The 20,667-nt window shown below is 43.4% G+C and overlaps 1 long non-coding RNA gene across 3 annotated transcripts in view; it reads right to left on the bottom strand.

Annotated features, from left to right (window-relative positions):
* Positions 1-7,145: 7,145 nt before the first annotated feature.
* Positions 7,146-20,667, bottom strand: part of LOC129556486 (uncharacterized) — a 64,654-nt gene continuing 51,132 nt past the window's right edge. For 2 of the 3 annotated variants that reach the window (XR_016039247.1, XR_016039248.1), the window contains exon 4: positions 20,074-20,334. This is a non-coding gene — a long non-coding RNA (uncharacterized LOC129556486). Of the gene's footprint in view, positions 7,474-20,073; positions 20,335-20,667 lie in introns of those variants that run through there. The other variant, XR_008686016.2, reaches the window with a different exon arrangement.

Raw genomic sequence — 20,667 nt, 5'->3', positions numbered from 1 at the left:
GCCTCCATTGTCATGAGACCTGCTAATGCTGATGTGGATGACTTTGTTTGTTGCCTAAAACACCAAAGCTGAAGGAATAGGAGATAAAGCTGTGGTGGTTCTCAATCTTGAACATACATGATATAACCTAGGAGCTTTAAAAACACTGACTCCTGGGTACTTTCAGACATTCCAATGTAAACTCTCTGAATGAGACTTGGGCCTAGAGGATTTTAAAAGCCCCCCCAGGTCATTATCCTACTGTGTAATCAAGATGAAGACCACTGTCTACAAAGAAAGATCTGTTATGAAGTGGCCAAGCTGGCCCTCAAGACTGGAAGTACTGGGACAAGAGCCCCAGGCTCCTGGTCACACACTTTGCTGTTTCCTCTCACCTTGTAATCTTTTATTTACTTATTTTGAGAATAGAGGTAATTTTATTTATATTTTTAAAATTTTATTTCTTTTAACACAAAATATTTTGTGTTAACAATGTTGTGAGTCCCTTCACTGTTCAACTGAAACTTCTTACCTTTTAAAACAGATTATTTTCCAACATCAAGCTGAGGGATCTTTCCATTCCTCATATAAATTGAAGCAAGTCTTTCTCAGTGTCGACTTCAAAAATATTCACAGCCTGAAAGTTGAGAGTTATGCTTTATTCGGCAGGAATTTTTAGAACTTCAAGCCTGAGAGGTAGCATCTCACAAAATCCTGAGAAAACTGCTCCAAGGAGACAGGGGGGCAGGGAAAGATTATACAGAAGTTTACAGCAAATGGCAGGTAGTCCAAACCTCAAAAGCTTAAAGGAAAATCAGTTATGTCAAGGTGAGGTATTTAGCATTTTTCTCTACGTGGGAAGGTGCAAGAGTCTGGGCTGATGGAAATCATTCCTTTGATATACATCTCAGCTACAGTCACACACACTCATCTCACCTGAACTTTACTATATGATCTTCGAGATCTTTACCCCTTCCCTCCCTCTCCTATGCTCCTCCTTTGCCTTCCATGGAGCCATTCTTTCCGATTTCCTGTGAGGGCTCCTCCTGTTCACCTGCCAGTTAATTACATTTTTGTGTCCATTTTAGCCCTAGTTATGGGCTTCCCTGGTGGCTCAGAGGTTAAAGCTTCTGCCTCCAATGCGGGAGACCCGGGTTCAATCCCTGGGTCGGGAAGATCCCCTGGAGAAGGAAACGGTAACCCACTCCAGTATTCTTGCCTGGAGAATCCATGGACAGAGAAGCCTGGTAGGCTACAGTCCAAGGGGTCGCAAAGAGTCCGACACGACTGAGCGACGGAACGGAACGGAACGGATGGCCACCTCATGTGACGAGTTGACTCACTGGAAAAGACTCTGATGCTGGGAGGGATTGGGGGCGGGAGGAGACGGGGACGACAGAGAATGAGATGGCTGGATGGCATCACCGACTCGATGGACATGAGTTTGAGTGAACTCCGGGAGTTGGTGATGGACAGGGAGGCCTGGCATGCTGCGACTCATGGGGTCGCCAAGAGTCGGACACGACTGAGCGACTGAACTGAACTGATCTGATGTCTCATTTTGGGTTAGGTTGAAGTACACAAAAAGATGTTCTTCGCAACCACAGTGGATAAATATACGTCAGTCACACAGTTTAAGCTAACGCCCTATCCCAGTGACACGCTAACCATACAACCCCTGGCTTTAGCTCTTTCCTGTGTGTATGGTTTCTACTCAGACCAGTTGCCAAAGTATTGCAATATTTCCTGCCAGTTGGTCCATTGCCCACTGCCTTCCCCCAACAAGTGCCCTCCCACTACCCTGACTGCCCTGCCTCCTTTCCTGGGACTCCTGATACCTCCCAATGATCCAATAACTAAAAGGAAGATGCTTGGCCTAACAGTGGACCCTGAGATTCTGCTTCAAGGCTATGGCACAATCTGTCCTGATAGGCTGGTGTCCATGTTGTACTGACTGTGGAATATTTTCATGTACCCCTATGTATTCATGATTCCCAAGTGTATCCATCCATTGATAAGAAATTATCTTGTCTTAGCCTCAGACCCATATTGCCACCTGACTCTCCCAACTTTAACATCAAATGGACACATCAGAGCCAACACGTTCACGATGGAATATCAAACCTCCTCTTCAAGACAGACTTTAACTTTGGTGACCTCAGTAAACTAAATATCCAGGCACCCATGCCCTAGTGTAGACCCCTCTCACACTGACCCTGGGTTTGGCCATGGACTTGCCTTGGTCAGTGGGATGCCATCAAACATGGCAGAAGCAGAGGCTTAAGAAGTGCTTGTCCTCTTAGAACACTCCAGGGGGCACCTGCCGAGCTCAAAATCTCAGACTAGACTTCTGTGTAATGAGGGCAGGTAGCAGGAGAGGCCATGGGGGCACTGAGGCCCCTGATGTTACTGAGAATTCCCACTGTATCCTGTCCAAATGTGTCACCTACAGACTCCTGAGATGTAAAATGGCTGTTGTTTTAAGCTTCTACATTCTTAGACAGGGTTCCCAAGACAAACAGAACCAACAACAGAATGTGTGTATATGTACAAAGTAATTTTTTCCTTACTTATTTATTAGTTTACTGTAAAAAATTAGCTCATGCAATTATGGAAACTGAAAAGTCCCAAGATTTACAAGGTGAGTCAGCCAGCTGCAGACCTGGGAAAGATGATGGGTAGTTCCAGTCTGAGTCCAGTGGCCAGAAAACCAGGAGTTCTGACAGTGTAGTTCTAGTCCAAGGGCCAGGAAACTCAAGACTCAGAAAGATCGATGTTTCCATGTCAGTCTGAAGGTAAGAAAATGCCCAAGTCCCAGTTTCAAGGTGGTTACACAGTAGGAATTCCCTCTAACTCAGGGAAAGGCAGACTTTTTTTTCTACCCAGGCTTTCAGCTGATCAGATGTAGTCCACACACATGAGGGAGGCAGTTTACTTTACTCAGGCTGCCATTAAAATGTTAGTTTATCCAAAAACACCCTCACAGAAATACTCAGAAAGCATTTGACTGAATACCGAGACATCCCCTGACTCAGTTCAGTTCAATTCAGTTATTCAGTCGTGTTCAGCTTGTTGCAAACCCATGGACTGCAGCATGCCAGGCCTCCCCATCCATCGCCACTCCCAGAACTCATGTCCATTAAGTCGGTGATGCCATCCAACCATCTCATACTCTGTCATCCCCTTCCCCTACCTTCAATCTTTCCCAGAATCTGGATCTTTTCAAATGAGTCAGCTCTACACATTAGGTGGCCAAAGGATTGGAGTTTCAGCTTCAACATCGGTCATTCCAATGAATATTCAGGACTGATTTCCTTTAGGATGCACTGGTTGAATTATCTTGCAGTCCAAGGGACTCTCAAGAGTCTTCTCCAACACCACACTTCAAAAGCATCAATTCTTCGGCACTCAGCTTTCCTTACAGTCCAACTCTCACATCCATACATGACTGCTGGAAAAATAATAGTTTTGACTAGACGCAGCCTTGTTGGCAAAGTAATGTCTCTGTTTTTAATATGCTGTCTAGGTTGGTCATAACTTTTCCTCCAAGGAGCAAGAGTCTTTTAATTTCATGGCTGCAGTGATTTTGGAGCCTCCCCAAAATAAAGTCTGTCACTATTTCCACTGTTTCCCCTCTATTTGCCCTGAAGTGATATGACCAGATGCCATGATCTCAGTTTTCTGAATGTCGAGTTTTAAGCCAACTTTTCACTCTCCTCTTTCACTTTCATCAGGAGCTTCTTTAGTTCTTCTTCACTTTCTGCCATAAGGGTGGTGTCATCTGCATATCTGAGGTTATTGATGTTTCTCCAGGAAATCTTGATTCCAGCTTGTGTTTCATCCAGCCCAGCATTTCTCATGATGTTCTCTGCATATACATTAAATAAGGAGGGTGACATATACAAACTTGATGTACTCCATTCCCAATTTGGAACTAGTCATTGTTCCATATACAGTTCTGTTTTTTACTGACTTGCCTATATATTTCTCAAGAGGCAGGTCAGGTGGTCTGGTATTTTCTTCTCTTTAAGAATTGTCCACAGTTTGTTGTTTGTTGTGGTCCACATACTCAAAGGCTTTGGCATAGTAAATAAAGCAGAACTAGACATTTATCTGGAAGTCTCTTGATTTTTCAATGATCCAACAGATGTTGACAACTTGATCTCTGGTTCTTCTGCCTTCTAAATCCACTTTGAACATCTGGAAGTTCACAGTTCAGGTACTGTTGAAGCCTGGCTTGGAGAATTTTGAGCATTACATTACTAGCTTGTGAGATAAGTGCAATTGTGTGGTAGTTTGAGCAGTCTTTGACATTGCCTTTCTTTGGGATGGGAATGAAAACTGACCTTTTCCAGTACTGTGACCACTGCTGAGTTTTCCAAATTTGCTGGCATATTGAGTGAGCATTTTCACAACATCATCTTTTAGGATTTGAAATAGCTCAACTGGAATTCCATCACCTCCACTAGCTTTGTAGTAGTGATGCTTCCTAAGGCCCACTTGACTTAGTATTCCAGGGTGTCTGGCTTTAGGTGAGTGATCACATCATCATAATTATCTGTGTCATGAAGATCTTTTGTATTCAGGCCACCTCTTCTTAATACCTTCAACTTTTGTTAGATCCACACAGCTTCTGTCCTTTATTGTACCCATCTTCGCATGAAATGTTCCTTTGGTTTCTCTAATTTTCTTGAAGAGATCTCTAGACTTTCCCATTCTATTATTTTCCTCTATTTCTTAGCATTGATCACTGAGGAAGTCTTTCTTATCCCTCCTTGCTATTCTTTGGAACTTTGCATTCAAATGGCTATATCTTTCCTTTTCTCCTTTGCCTTTCAGTTCAGTTCAGTTCAGTTCAGTCACTCAGTCATGTCCGACTCTCCACGACCCCATGAATCACAGCATGCCAGGCCTCCCTGTCCACCACCAACTCCCGGAGTTCACTCAAACTCATGTCCATCGAGTCAGTGATACTTCTCTTCTATTCACACTATTTGTAAGGCCTAGTCAGACAACCATTTTGCCTTTTTGCATTTCTTTTCCTTGGGGATCATCTTGATCCTTGCCTCTTGTACAATGTCACAAACCTCCATTCATAGTTCTTCAGGCACTCTGTCTGTCAGATCTAATCCCTTGAATCTATTTGTCATGTCCACTGTATAATTATAGGGGATTTGATTTAGGTCATACATGAATGGTCTAACGGTTTTTCCTACTTTCTTCAATTCAAGTCTGAATTGGCAATAAGGAATTCATGGTCGGTACCACTGTCAGATCTCAGTCTTGTTTTTGTTGCCTGTATAGAACTTTTCCATCGTTGGCTGCAGAGAATATAATCAATCTGATTTCGGTTTTGACCACTTGGTGATGTTCATGTGTAGAGTCTTCTCTTGTGTTGTTGGAAGAGGATCTTTTCTATGACCAGTGTGTTCTCTTGGCAAACTTCTATTAGCCTTTGCCCTGCTTCATTCTGTACTCCAGGGCCAAATTTGCCTGTTACTCCAGGTGTTTCTTGACTCCCCACTTTTGCATTCCAGTCTCCTATAATGAAAAGGACATCTTTTTTAGGTGTTAGTTCTAGAAGGTCTTGTAGGTCTTCATAGAACCATTCAACTTCGGCTTCTTCAGCATTACTGGTCAGGGCATAGACTTGGATTACTGTGATATTGAATGGTTTGCCTTGGAAACGAATAGACTCACTCAAGTTGGTGCATAAAATTAACTATCACAACTTCTAATCTTTGAGTGGTTTGTTGTGCCTCAGTAGATGACAGAAAAGCTAGAAAAGCTGGTACTCCTATGATACGATACAGGACTGATCTATATAATATAGACTCAAATCTACTCCTTATACAGTATGACCCACTTTAAGAAATGACATTACAATTAAGGGAATGAATCCAAAAGCTAGGCTTATTTTAGAACAATATTTTCCCTCATTTACACTTGATTATTAATATGTGATCCTTCTACCTCCTTATCAATTTCACAAGGCTCTTTAACCTCACTGCCATGGCCCTTGGTAGCACAAAAGTGGCACACACATGTGACTATGCTGTCTCTGCTCCATTCAAGGGCAAATCCATCAAGCCTCTGTGTTCAGCTCACCCAGGAAAGTGGCCACATAATTCTCCTCAACATTCCACTGCAGGCATGTAAATCGGTCACATGGTGTGTAGCTTGTTTGCTATCCCTGTTCTAGACCCTCCTGATTTATCACCTGTATTAAAGCAAAAGCCATTTTGCAGGTGACACTAACCTCTCCTCCCACTACCCAAAACAATTTATCTTCTGCCTTTTAGAAAGATTACCAAATTCATCTTCCTAACATGCATTTGAAGTTGTCTGGGTTGCCAACCGTGCTCACCCAGGGCTCCCAGGTTTTCGGGTGTGTTAGATTGTTTGCAAAGATGGCTTCAGTTTCTGCACTTTCCAAATCTATGTCCCTTGTGATGTGATGTTTCAGCTCCTTCCATCAAGAAATAAAGTCTGTTTCTCCTTCTGTGAATCTTAGGGGCCTGGTCACTTACTCAGAACAGGAGAGGTGATATGGTGGAGATTCTCAACCTTGGCCTCATGAGACCGTGTGCATGTGCCCTCCCTTGGAACCCTGCCACTGGCCTGGGAATGAACCTGGGCTAGCCTGCTGTGGAGGAAATAACATGGAATGGAGCCCCATCCTCCAGCTAAGCAACCCCAGACACATCAAAGAGCACAGCCAAGTCAGCCAAGTCACCTGACTACTCACAGCTGAGCAGAAGTAGATCATTATAGCAGTAGTACCCAATCATTTTGGGACCAGAGACCAGGTATAATGGAAGAAAAGTTTTCCGCGGACCAGGGGTAGGGGATGGTTTCAGGGTGATTCAAACACATTACATTTATTGTGCACTTTATTTCTATTTATTACATCAGCTCTACTTTAGATCATCAGCCACTGAATCCTGGAGTTTGGGGACCCCTGTTATAGAACAAGCCACAGCCTCTCATGTGACCCAAAGACTGGTGAGATTTTGTGGATGGTTCTTATACAGCATCTCATGGTCATTGATTCAAGATTTATATGAAGGACCTGTGAAACAAGTCCATCACAGCCCTATTTGCATGATAAAAGAAAAACTACAGTAAGAGAACTCATCCAACTTCATCAAGGAGCCAAATATAAGAGCCAGCAAACCTGTTGGTGGCTATTGAAGGGAAAGATTTATTAATAAGTCTACAAGAACATGAGGGGGCACCTGCCAAGCCAATGATGCTGGTGCTAGCGCTTACATCACAAGTTGGAGACAAAGCCTGCATCAGCATCGCAGTGTCCTCAGAATCTTCAAAGGCCATGTGGCAGCATCAGAGGCCTCGGCAGCTGACATCCCTGCAGGGAACTGAAGCAGGTGAAATGGCAGACACCCCGTGGTAGCTCAGAGGACTGTGACTGTGAGAACATTGCAGACGAGGCTGGGAGACTGTCAGCAATGAAAGAAGGCATCTTGAAAGGTCCTGCCAAAGAAAGAATGCCTTGAGATGACGTTTTTGACTCTATCTTACTCCACCACCTGGTGTGGACTTGAAAATAATGATTTATAAAAGTCTGAATTTGTTCGATAATTCTCCTTTGCTCTCTTTCAAAAAAAAAAAAAAACAGCTGGTTAACACTGAAGGACAAGTTCATTCATCTCTCACCTCATATGGATGCAAGACAATGCACTCACACACAAACTGTCCACCTGCATCCTCTCCACCTCCCCTTACTCTCCCACACCTCTTAGATCACGTGGTTTTTCATTCCCTGCCATGGCAACTGGAGAAGTGAATTCCTTCCTGAAAGATCATCTCATAAGCCTCATAGTTCCCCTCCCTCTGGGACATAGGATTTTATGCAGAGAGCAGAAGCTAACGTTCTTTGCTTCAAGCTACACTATAAGCAGGGGTATAGTGTTCCCTTCCCTTTAGCAGTAGCAAAAATTAAACTTGTTGCTGCAAAAAGAAAAAATGGCCATAAATTCACTGGACTTCCCAGGTGGTGCTAGTGGTAAAGAACCCACCTGCCAATGCAGGAGATGTAGGAGACTGAGTTTCGATCCTTGGGTCAGGAAGATCCCCTGGAAGAGGTCATGACAACCCACTCCAGTATTCCTGCCTGGAGAATCCCATGGACAGAGGAGCCTGGAAGCCTGTAGTTCATAAGGTCTCAAAGAGTCGCACATGACTGAAATGACTTAACACACACACACACACACACACACACACACACATGCACAAATTCATTGCAGATCCTAACATTAAAAGAGAAGTCTATTTCTCCCCTCCTTGAAGCTGGCTTGGTCATGTGACTTGCTTTGGCCAATAGGACATAAGCAAATGCCACGCAAAGAAATAGCAGGTTGAAGAAGTCCAAGCCAGCCTACCAGAGAAGCCATGTTGGGGAAAACCAAAGCACCCGACCTTTAGTCCACCACCCTCCAGACACATAAGTGAGGGCATCCTTACCCACCCAGCTGTCAGGGTCAGTTGCCACATGAGTGAAGCTTAGGCAAGAGAGGCTGAAGGATGGCCCAGTCTAGCCCAGTTCAAATTGCCAACCCACAAAATTGTGAGCAAATAAATGACTGTTGGCATAAGCCACTAAGTTTTAGAATAGCTTATTTATGCAGCAAATGCTAATGGACACATTACTAAAAACAAGGTATCAGGTGTCAGAGGTGAATGGTGCAGTGGGGAGCCATTACATCTCCACATATAAGATGAGCTTCCCAAACCACAGCAAATCATCAAGGGGATAGGATGGGAGGATTTATTTCTGTCTCTGTCTTCAGAATCTTACTTTAAAAGCCCACGGGGAAAGGAAGATAAAACAAACAACAACAACAAAAAATACAAAGTGAAATCAAAATAATAGCTCCACTCAAATCTTAGAAAATGAAAACAGGTGTATTTTTCTGCAGAGTAGTTCTGCTTATGTAAACGATGTGGCTGCCCATGTTTTTTTTTCCTCCTCTTTGGTTTAAAAATAATTCAGAATCAATTTTAAGTCCTACTTCTATAAATGACTAGGACTTCCCAGAATTCAATGTACTGGTCATTTACTTATTTGGTTGTGGGGCTTATTTTCCACATATCGTACAAACTTTTACTTCTATTCCACTGCATTGTCACCTTTTCCCAGAATATATTCTCCTTTAAAACATTCCAAATGCCTTTTGAGTGAAGACTTGACATATGTAACATTTACTTATTGGATTATTTCTATTTTGAATCAGAGGCACACCTTAAATGGAGGTGACCACAACATCCATTCTTTGTTTTCTCTTTCTACTTTTTCCCACGTGCTGATGGAATGAGTCATGGGAAAGGAGGAAGAAGTGGGAAATAGAGGTGGTAAAACATTTTGCAATTTTCCAAGTGCTAGATGTAATCTAAGAGATGTGCATTTTCCATTGAAATAGTTTTCTCCATAACAGCGCAAACTCTTATTAGAACCGTATTTTTGCTGACAGAGCCCAGAGTTGCTTCACTCAGCATCCTGCACATAGAAGAATACACACACACACACACACCACATTCATCACTATGCTTTGATTTGCCCAGTCTCTTATTTGTTTATTTTTCTGAGATCCATAGCCTTCCTTGTGGTTATCAACATTTCCAAATGATTCTGGAACTGACTGAACTTGCACAAAGTTATCTGAATTTTGATCTGTATCTTCAATCAGGCACATTGCTTTGAATACATTCATTTGAGTAGTGGAGTCAAACAGCTATGGTTTGTGTTTTTTTTTTTTTTTCCTATAATGTGAATAAAAAAATTAATAGGATTTAAGGATTAGTTTGAATGTCTTCTTTTATGTGACCTAGATAATATAGTGTCTTATTATGACTGCATTCCTGACAATAAAGTATACAGTGTTTTCCAATGAGTTAAAAAAATAGCTATATAAATACAAAACATATTACTCATGTCTGTCGTGTATCTAGTCATCTATTATTAATATTAATCATCTTTGCTTTCTTCCAGGGAGCTTAAAGTCCCATGTATTTTACAATCAAAACTGTCAAGAATTATAACACTACTCTATGTGATCTCTATAAAACGAGATATAAATGCCAATCAAAGGGGCCATTGGTTGCTTCATTTATATTCAAAGTGCTTCTGCCTATAAATTACCTTAATAGTTTGTATTCTCCTTAGCTTGTCTCAGCAGGAGCTCAAGGCATGTTTGACCCTTTCATTCTTATAACCTTTGCTTGGGGAGAAAGCCACCCTGGCAGACCCTGGGCTCCCCTTTGCCTCATACACACCCAACAAAGAAAACAGGACCCTCTCTGCCTCTTTCCTGTATGTTCCCAGATGCAAGATCCTGATTCAAGAAGGAGCAGTGTAGACTCAGGGGACACATCTAGGTCACCACCACAACTCTCTCCACCAAATCAGAGCTCTTTGGGGTCATATTTATTGCTTCCCTTTTCTTTGGCAGAGAAGAAAAATCAATAAACATAACATCCATTGAAATGTCATCATCAGGTCATCTCAGAGTGGACTCCTTTTGAACTCCTGGAATAATATACTAGATGATGGAGTCCAGGGTATTCCAGCCTAATACCAACTTGTATTCTTTAGTGAATACTATTTGAGCAAAATTCAAGAATATATTCAACTTAGAGCATCCTTTCAGTTCAGTTCATTTCATTTCCGTTCATTCACTCAGTCGTGTCCGACTCTTTGCGACCCCATGAACCACGGCATGCCAGGCCTCCCTGTCCATCACCAATTCCCGGAGTCCACCCAACCCATTTCCATTGAGTTGGTGATACCATCCAACCATCTCATCCTCTGCTGCCCCCTTCTCCTCCTGCCCCCAATCCCTCCCAGCATCAGAGTCTTTTCCAATGAGTCAGCTCTTCGTATGAGGTGGCCAAAGTATTGGAGTTTCAGCTTCAATGTCAGTCCTTCCAATGAACACCCGGGACTGATCTCCTTTAGGATGGACTGGTTGGATTTCCTTGCAGTCCAAGGGACTCTCAAGAGTCTTCTCCAACACCACACTTCAAAAGCATCAATTCTTCGGTGCTCACCTTTCTTTATAGTCCAACTCTCACATCCATACATGACTACTGTAAAAACCATAGCCTTGACTAGATGGACCTTTGTTGGCAAAGTAAAGTCTGCACTGGAGACTGAAGAAAATGAGAAGGAATAATCACCACTGCCTTGTTTTATGAGGGTAGTTGTTCACTAATTTACTCAAATATTTTCTGAGACCACACTATGTGCCAAGCACTCTTCCAGTTTGGGAAAAAGAGCAATGAACAAAACAGACAGAAACCCGTCCCTTAATGGAAGTTTAAAATGTAAGGAGAAGAACAGTACAAAAATCAAATAAATAAGTAAAACATATAGTACATAAATGGTGTTGTGTTCTATTGAAAAAAAGAAATCAGGGGATGGATTAGGACATGGGTTTTCATCGGCACAGGACACTCATGCAGTGGAGAATATATTTGGGTCAAGCACCCACGTTGTTAATGAAGTGAGGCATATGCTTATTCAGGGGAAAAGCATTATATTAATAAACAGAAAGCAAATGCCAAGTGCTGAGACGGAACACGTCTGGCGTGGTGCAGGAACAGCCCAGGTTTAGTGGGCCTCAGTAGGGAGGGGCCGACACCAGGGCTCTCACAAGTGCAGGGCCGGCCATTTGTCCGGAGGGGCCATAATTAGGGATGTATATGACCCCACGGTCATCCGGGATGAACCACTCTGCCACCATGTTTTCACATTGTTTCGCGTTAAACTCAGTAAACCCCCACTTCTTTGAGATGTTGATCTTCTGGTGGCCAGGAAACTTGAACTTGACCCTGCAGAGGGACTCAATCACGTGCTCCTTGTTCTGCAGCTTGGTGCGGATGGATATTACTAATCAACCACTGTGGCCCCTGGGGCTTTCCAAAGGCATTGCACAAACCTGTCTCCAGTCTAGAATGGAGACAGCATGCCAGTCGCAGGCCAGTCATGAATGTCCACGCGAAAGAACCGTCTCCAAGGTTCTTAGCGCAACCTGCACGGGCAACAAGCTACATATACCACCGAGGAGGAGTCTGTGTCTCCTCCCCTTGAACCCGACTGAGCATTTGTGATTGCCCTGACTTGTAGCTTATGGCTTGTGTGATAGAAGTGATGCTAGGTGACTTCCAGGCTTGGGCATAAAAGGCAGAACGACTTCTGCTGAGCTCTCTTTCTAGTTCCAGCCACCATGCTGTGAGGAAGCCCGGCCACTGCAAGCTGAGCATCGAGCAAACAGCACAGCTGGGTGAGGAGCGGAAGCAGCTGCTCCAGACCAGGGCCGAGCCCCTCACCTGACCCTGTGAACAGCAGCGCTGGACCTTCTCCAAGGACCCCAGAGCAAACTGCAGGGCTGTGAGCAAAATGAATGATTGCTGTCATTTTCAACCATTCTGTTCTGGGTAGTCAAGGGGCTGGGTGACCAAAACAAGTGAAGTAGGCAGTGGATTAGGATACAGTTAAGGTACGGAATGGGCCAGTCTTGGGGGGTTTATACACACCACGGCAAATGCTTTGCCTTTCACTCTAACGGGAAAGCCACCAAGCTGACACACAGATGCTGGTCACTGTCTCTGTCCCCGATGACATCAAGAAGACAATGTCCAGTGGGCACATGGCTCCTTCCTTTGGACAGAGAGTCTTTCCAAGAGAAGGAGCCTTCCTTTTGCAGGCAATATTTTGCACTCACAGTGACAAACTCACTCAGAGATGGATCTGACCTTCCCATTTCCTGTCACAAAATTGCAATAGTTGCCTCTATGGTAAGCACCAACCCTCCGTGTCACTGGGAGACTTCAACCTCAAACCCCATTTAGGTTTTAGCCAAGTTAGACCCATAAGATGGCCAAATGGGCTGAGACAAAGGGTGCTTCCCACTGTGGCTTCTGGACGTTATTCTCCCTCTGGCTCAATAAGCCTCTCCATCAGCTGACTTTGGGGGACTGCAGCGTGGCCCACCTGGCATAGAGACATTTGCTTCATCATGTGGGAGGGCAGGTAAGTGCAGTCCCAGCAACAGAATATTTTTCAATGCTGAAAGGCTCAGAAAGATGAGCACTGAAGGAAACCATCCCTCTTTTAGAAAACTGAAGTATAATTGATTTACAATATTGTGTTAGTTTCATAAAAGAATTGCTGACATCTTCGATAGGTTAATGCACCCATGTGAGGTGCAGTATGTGCTCTCTTTGGGGCTGATTTTATAAGCTTGCTCAGTTTGGTAAGTTTGTAAAATTGACCAGCCTCCCCAAAATGGGGCAGGTGAAACCGCGGGATGACGGCAGCCACAATGAGTCTGGAGGCAGAGTGCCTACTGCTTCTGAGTCACACGGGACTAGGATCCTGGCTGGCCCAGCCTGGGACAATGCTGAGAATTCTTTACTGAGGTCCAGAATGAGCCAAAAGAAACTCTCTTCTACTGAGTTGTTGAGTTTGAGGCAACTGCTAAGAGTGATCAATTTCCACAAATTACATTCTGTTCCTGGGCAGATTCAAAGGGAACATTCAGGTACATGGATGAGCAACAAGATTCAACAAAAACACCCTTAAGATTAGGCTAGTCAGGAAGCAATAACTTCTGTTCTTGTCATTTTATTTTGTGTTAACCAGTTCATCCAATGGTAGTTTGTGAGATGCCGAAAAGTATTTTGGATAAATGTCTTAGAGAGTTTCCTTGAGAACCTTAATATTCTCAACCACACTGGCATGAAGGAAGGTTGTACTGCCACTGAAAGGCACGCCAGACAATTAGAAGAATGATGACACACATTTCAGCTTGGGATTTGTTCCCATAAATTTGAGGTCATATCATTTCATCAGAGGGATGTTCAGCCTTTCTTAAGACAACTAGTCAAAGAAAATGAGACCCTCTAGTCCCTTCCAGGTGGCCTCCTCATTTCACAGGTGAGAATCCTGAGTCCCAGAACAGATAAATGCCTTAGTTAAGGTCCTTAACTGTTTGCAGGTCAACAGTCATATAGTTTAAGTCCTAGGGTTTGGGCCCTTTAACATTACTGCAGTCGCTGATAGCAGAAGCCAGTTACTCCAACATCATGCAGCATCAGCACCCGGTATACAAAAGGCAACACATAATGGTGCCCTCCCCACATAAGGCTGTGAGATCTTTGATGGCAGAGTTAGGTCTTGTTTATGATCAACTCCCCAGTGCCTTCCCACAATAGGGGATCATTCATAATAGATAAGTGGACAGACACTGGATTCCTGACACACTCAAAATGTTAATTTTTTGTTGTTTCTTATTGTTGGAATACCAATTTATTAAGTATTTATTGACTGCCCATTCTTTCTCATTCATTCAGTAGATGTTGAACAGCCTCTATGTGCTTAGGGAGGTGGATACAGGAATGAGCAGAGCAGATGGAACCCCTGGTCTTGTGGAGCTCACACTCCTATGACTGTGTCCAGCGATAGCTGAGCAGCCGAAATGGTCAACCTGCCTTGACACACCAGATTCACAGCCAATCAGATGGGCCAGCTTAGATGCTTTAAAAAGCTAGACAGCTGTTCAAGACAGAATGGTGTCAGTGGGTTCAGATAATCAGTTTTATGGCTGTTCAAAGGATGGAAGGATTGGTGTAGCCAAAACAGTTCTAGGAGACCACCCCAAGGACAGTTTAGAGTAGTTTCTTGAGAAATGGTAGGATTCAAAAGATCAGGGAGAAGAGGAAGCGGATGGCATGCCAGGGAGGTTAAGGAAGAGACAAGAACAACGTGAGTGTGATTAATGGGCCGAGGATGATTCTAGTCCAGCCAGAGTCTAGGTCAGAGAAAGTGAAACAATCGTGAAAGATGAAAAATGTCGGCCCAGATGGTGAAGGCACCAGTCATAGAAAACCCAAAGAGAAAACAATTTCTTTAATATGCACTTTGAAAACTGGCTGGGGAGTGAATGACAGGTCTTCTGCAGCTGTGTAATCTACTTCACTGTGTTCTATCCTGGTTGAAGTTATACAGGAAATTACTCCTCCATTATCTTTCCATCCTCTTCAGAGCAACACCGCTTCATGTAAGGAAACCACAAAACTACAGTAATTAGAATAGATTGTCAAAACATAAGAGATCAAATGTCCACTCTCTTAGAACATACCCCAGATGTTCATGCTTCATAATTAATACTCCGCAGCTAATACTTTAGAAAATAGATTTCAAGTATGTGCTTTCACTTGTCCATCGATTTGTGGATCTACTGTCTGCAATTCGAGTCCAGAGCACAAATACAATAAAAGTGAATTAGACATTTAAAAGTAGAGATAGGTACATATTTTATGTAAATATATGTATGCCATGGCTATAGGCCAAACTTCAAACACTATAATGAAGAGATGTAGAATGAGGTGGTGGGGGGCAGGGGGGGCAATGGACAGATCTGTGATGAAATATCGAAGTCTTAAATTAGCCACTTTGACAAATCAGTTGTACTCCCATAAAGTTATGGGTTCAATATAATTAACAGATCCAATGCACTCTTGGCCTCAATTATTGGCTTCCTTACAAGGAGCATACATGGCACTCGAACCTTCAGGTCTCTTCCTGCTCTGACTCCAGGCCAGCTCTGTGACTTGTGTTGGCCAACAGAACGTGTTAGCGTGAAGCCCTATTAGTTCTGAGCCTAGAACTCAAAAGATTTTTGTGTTTCTGCTCTGTTTCTTGGATCTCTGCCAAGCCATGATCTGAACACACCAGAGTGGGAGAGACCCCATGGAGCAGAGCTCAACTGTCCAGCCTTGGCTCCCTTAGATCAGTCAGCAGCCAGCAGACTCTCAGCCATGTGAGAACCTGGCCAAGATTATCAGAACCACCTCAAGACACAGCTGGCCCCCAGATGCATGAGTAAGTCCAGCCTATATCAGAAATACCATTCAGCTGATCCTCAGACTCAGAAGGTCTAGTAACAAAAGTCTTGTTTCAGTCCATTGAGCTTTAAGTGGACTGTTGAGTAGTAATAACTCTCTGATAAAGACTAGTTCCTGGCTGTACATTAGAGCCTCCCGAGAGTTTTACAATATACCAAGCACTTCTCTTTATGCTGAGATTCTGTTTAATCCATCTAGATATTCTTTTATTTTGTTCTATTTAAGTTTCTCGGGTTTCTAACATGCAGCCAGAATCAAAACGGCCTGACTAGAAATTTGCTTCCTCTGACTTCTCCAAATATTAAAAATCTGGGTGAGTGGGTCTTTCTTGTCTTGGGTCTGGCTGATACTAAAGTGTGTTTGCTCTTGCACATGGTATCACTGAGAACAAGGCAAACCTGTCTTCCGACATGCAGAATGGTCCTCTACATGTCCATCAGTCCGTACAGGCAAGAAGACAGTGATTTCTGTACAGTATCCAGGACTGTCACTTATGGGATGGTTGAGAGAATTTATCCCCCAGAGGCAGCCCCCTACCTTCCCTCTGGAAGCTGGTTTAAACAGATATAAACATTTTTGCTATTGTACCTAATATTTAGATCAGGCTGTGAATCTGGCAAAACAAGGTGCAAAGGGAAGGTAACAGCTGTAGATCACTGGGGAGTATGGGAGGGACTGTTAGACGGTTTTTATGTTCTAATTAAGGAGGCATCAGAGAGTTGCTTTGTGACATTATGCGACCAACTGGGAGGAGGGAGCTTGATGGAGAGCATTTAATTTGAGTGAGATGGCATCATCGACTCAGTGGACATGAGTTTCTCAGAGCAAACTCTGGGAGATAGTGAAGAACAGGGGACCCAGGGTTGCAGAGTCGGACAACACTGAGTGACTGAACAACAGCAACAAGATCCACGCGGCAGATCCCTTGGTGCTTCCCTTCCACGGGCGGGTGAGCCCCTCCCCAGCTGTGGCACTGTTGGCTGCCGGTGACTCACACCTGCCCCCTTTGGCAGAGAATGGCCTGCACCAGCCAGAAGCCGCCTGCCCGGAAATACCTGAGAGGTTGCGCCTGCTCCCTTCTGACCCTGGGGCAACCCACGGTCAGACTGGCTAACGACACAGGGTCCAGAAGCCTCTTCAGGCAGAACAGCCCTCATAGGCCCTTCACTTCCTGGAACTCCCCTGGGTCAGCTGAGACTCGGTCTTCATGGAAAGCCTGTATCGATAACTTCTCTTGCCCTATCGTTCCTTTCTCCTGTTGTTCTTTCTCCCTCAGCAAGTCACCTGTCCTATAATCCTTGTCTCAGCTCAGCTTCTAGGGATCCCAGCCAAAGAACATCTTGTTGTTGAGTGGCTCAGTCATGTCAGACTCTTTGTGACCCCATGGACTGCAGTATGCCAGGCTTCCTGGTCCTTCACTGTCTCCCTGAGTTTGCTCAAACTCATGTTCATTGAGTCAGTGATGTCATCCAACCAACTCACCCTCTGTCGTCCCCTTATCCTCCTGCCTTGAATCTCTCCCAGCATCACAGTCTTTTCCAGTGAGTCAGTTCTTCACATCAGGTGGTCAAAATATTGGAGCTTCAGCTTCAGCATCAGTCCCTCTAATTAGTATTCAGTTTGATTTCCTTTAGGATTGACTGGTTTGATCTCCTTGCAGTCCAAGGGACTCTCAAGAGATGTCTCCAACGCCATAGTTCAAAAGTACATCTGCTTCCCTGAAAAGTCTCTAGCTGCCCATCAGAAGGGCTATCAATATCCATCTAGCCCTCTTCCCTCCCACTGGTTCCAAGTATCTACACTCTAAATATCAGCTTCTCAAGTCACGTATCTCACTCTGAACACTAGCTTCTCAAGTCGCAGAGATGGTGCTGCATGGCCATTTTCTTCAGCACCCTAAAAGGTCTCTTTTTCTATTAACCCTTCTCTGACTTCATGCATCCCAGGGAACCTCCATCTCGGGCAGGACTCTGGTGAAACATCTCTGCTTTATTGTTCCACATTTTTTAAGAAAACACTCAATGTTAAAATGGAGCTCTGTTTCCTCCAGGAAAACTTCTCCCCAACTCCAACCCACATGGATCTCTTTTTCATCTTTTTATTCACTTAAAGTCTGTGCAGGCCACTTCATTCCTGAAAGAACTCTCTATGTGCTGGCTTTAAGCACAAAATGAGCCTTCCTCATTTGTTTTATTCATTTTGTCTTTCCAGCAACATGGAAGGTCCTCACTTATAAGGAATGTATCTTTCTTGTAATTTCATATGCCATAGTACCTTGTTTTGCAGATATATATTAACTTATTAGCTAAAAATGAAAACTCTACAATTATACTTATGTTCCATATTGCAAGGAGTGCATCTGACCTTACAACCAGAGCATTGAAAAGGTTAACTACATAGTTGGGAGCTGCCATTTCAGAATATCACATCTTTAAGAATTATATTCTCTACAATAAGAGCCCAATAGTCAGAAATGCCAAAATGCCAATTTCCTAGTTAATTGTGAGGATAGATACATTTTTTTTCTCCCTTGCAAAAGTTGCTGCTGTTTCACATAATGACTTTAACTGTAATGGAAATGAGGCTGGACAAATCAATTTTTAGCCCTTAGCAAGTTAAGTTTGTCAATACAGAATGTAAACAGCAATAGAGATTGGTAGTTAACGCTATCATTTTAACCTAATATTATAATAACTCTCCTTTCTCTTTCCCAATTAAATTCAAAATCTTTTTTAATTAAGACGATTTATACCACTAGAGTAAAGGCCATTTTTATACCATGTACTGTAAGCCTTCATTATGCAACATGATTTAAAATTTCAATTTAAATTTTGCAAGTAACAAAATATACAAATGGAGCCCACATATCAAATGGGAGCTTTAAATTCTTCCCCAAATTTTCATGCTATAGATTTTAAATCATGGCAATACATTTCAATGAGCATCTTAACCTTAAACATAAGTGCATTTATTAGAAATGAAGATATGTTACATGAATGAAAGAGTAAAAATGTGACTGAGCTGTGCTCATCTGAAGGTCAGTCTTCCACCTGAAATGTCAGCTATTTGGAAACCAGAGGATACAGTGAGCAGCCCAAAGTCGGTTTACAAAAAGATAGGGATTGAGAGAGAGGAAAGGAGGAAAGCAGGGGAAGGAGGGATGGAGGCAGGGAGGAGGGGAGGGAGGAAAGATAAAATGAAGTAAAGAAAGAGAGGCGGGAAAGAGGGGAAATAAGTAAACATGGAGCCACTGTGGGCTGTTGAAACAACTGTGATGAAGCACAAAGGCTGAAAGGCGTGGTTTAACAGCTGGGTCCTCAGTTCACCCTGAGCCTATTGACATATATTGCACAGGGTTGTTCCATCCTTGGTTCTAATTTACCAGCCTCTGCAGATTGCCTGGAGAATCCCAGGGACGGGGGAGCCTGGTGGGCTGCCGTCTATGGGGTCACACGGAGTCGGACACGACTGAAGCAATTCAGCAGCAGCAGCAGCAGAAGATTAAAACCAGCACTCTGTTAAGGGAAGAGAACCGCAGGAGGCGAGCTGCCTATGACGTCATCAGCAGAACCTAAGAAAAGAGAAAAGCACAGCAGGGGACAGAAAGTGCTGTTTGTTATGGCAGTCGTGAATCATCAAGAAAAGACAAGTTTAGTTCTGAATTTTTGTGTTGAAAGGCACAGAAATGAGTAATATGTTTTTTGCAAGACTTTCAACAAATGTTTCAAAACTCTGTCATGCCCTATAAGGAAAAGCTGTGAAAATCTGAAATATTCATGAATGTTTAGAGCTACCTTGAATCTATGGGTCAGTTCCCAGTTCAGGTACTCTGACCTAGGTTTCTCATAAACTGAAAAAGTGTCCCCCAGGTAGACTTCCTGTTAGAACTAAGGAAGTTTACTTGGGGACTGCTGTGGCAGTCCAGTGGTGAAGACTTCGCCTTTCAGTGGAGGCGGTGAGAGTTTCATCCCTGGTTGGGGAGCTAGGATCCCATCCCACATGCCTCAGGGCCAAAAAACCAAAACATAAAACAGAAGCAATATTGTAACAAATTCAATAAAGACTAAAAATAGTCCATGTCAGAAAATCTTTTTTTTTTTTTTTAGTTTTTTTTTGCTTGGAAGATAGGATGACTAAAATTATGAGTAACACATTACTTATGGTGGAAAGGGCAGCAAAAGATACAATATGAGGAAAACTAAGGTCACCAAGAGGAGGAAATAGCACCCCACAGCAGTACTTTTGCCTGGAAAATTTCATGGATGGAGGAGCCTAGTAGGCTACAGTCCACGGGATCACAAGAGTCGGACACAACTGAGCGACTTCACTTTCACTTTTCACTTTTTCAAGGTCACCAAGAAAGATATGGTTGCATCTTCGGTCAGTCAATGTGGGTGATGTGAGGACTTCAGAAGCAGTTGGGTTAAACTGAGAAAAATAGAAAAAGAAATAGATTCTTACCCCAACTTACCCCAAGAACTATCTATCTAAATTAAATTAGTTTGCCTTAGGTCTCCCTAATCTAAATGATCATAGTCTCTAAAATAATAGAACCCTGCTCTCCATCCATCCATGACCCGTCAACTGTAGCCACGCCACAGGTGGAAAAGAAGGAAACGGTGGCTACAACCTGAACAAAAAGCATCTTTAAAGACACAAAGGCATTGGAGAGCTTGGTAAGGTTGTAGCTAGATGCGGGAGTACAAGCAGGGCAGGTGAGAGTTACAGGTGTGTGTGCTGTGGTGTGGCTGTGAGGGTCAC

This window comes from Moschus berezovskii, chromosome 15, assembly GCF_049115385.1.
Source record: "Moschus berezovskii isolate FMDL1 chromosome 15, NW_MosBer_1.0, whole genome shotgun sequence".
In the NCBI taxonomy this organism is placed as follows: domain Eukaryota; kingdom Metazoa; phylum Chordata; class Mammalia; order Artiodactyla; family Moschidae; genus Moschus; species Moschus berezovskii.
This window is presented reverse-complemented; position numbering and strand designations above follow the sequence as displayed.